This window comes from Alligator sinensis, unplaced genomic scaffold (genome assembly GCF_000455745.1).
Source record: "Alligator sinensis unplaced genomic scaffold, ASM45574v1 scaffold891_1, whole genome shotgun sequence".
NCBI lineage: Eukaryota > Metazoa > Chordata > Crocodylia > Alligatoridae > Alligator > Alligator sinensis.
Window position 1 is genome coordinate 366438 of NW_005843019.1, and position 318 is coordinate 366755.

General features: G+C 42.1%; 2 protein-coding genes across 2 annotated transcripts in view; one reads left to right on the forward strand and one right to left on the reverse strand.

The window, feature by feature from the left end:
- The window catches only part of LOC102388484 (C-type lectin domain family 2 member D-like), an 18245-nt gene extending 18047 nt beyond the window's left edge, over positions 1–198 (forward strand). The window contains exon 8 of the transcript XR_003092033.1: positions 1–198. This exon is cut by the window's left edge and continues 1 nt beyond it. The gene's annotated coding sequence lies outside the window, so the exon portion shown is untranslated.
- LOC112548223 (butyrophilin subfamily 1 member A1-like) overlaps positions 1–318 on the reverse strand; it is a 14572-nt gene that overhangs the window by 1772 nt on the left and 12482 nt on the right. The gene's annotated exons all lie outside the window — the stretch shown is intronic.

Below are 318 nucleotides of genomic sequence, written 5' to 3' on the forward strand. Positions count from 1 at the left end.
GAGTCAGGAGATACAGACAGAAGCAGCATCCAAAAAGAATGTTCTAGCTGTTTGAAAACCTACTTTTGACACTCTAAACCTTAATAAACTCCAGACTAGGCCAAAAGAGGTGTTCCTGGGCCTAAGGTCATCAGTTGTCAGAAACTCCCAGCTAGTACCAAATTCTTCTTTTTGTGTTTTGCACAGGTCGGTTTATCCCAGTGAGATCATACATGGAGCGGTAGCATATGTATCTGTATTGTACTAACAAAAGGATGAACTGAAGGTTTCCAAGCCTAGCAGCACGTCTCACCTAACAGGAAGCAAGAACAATATGGA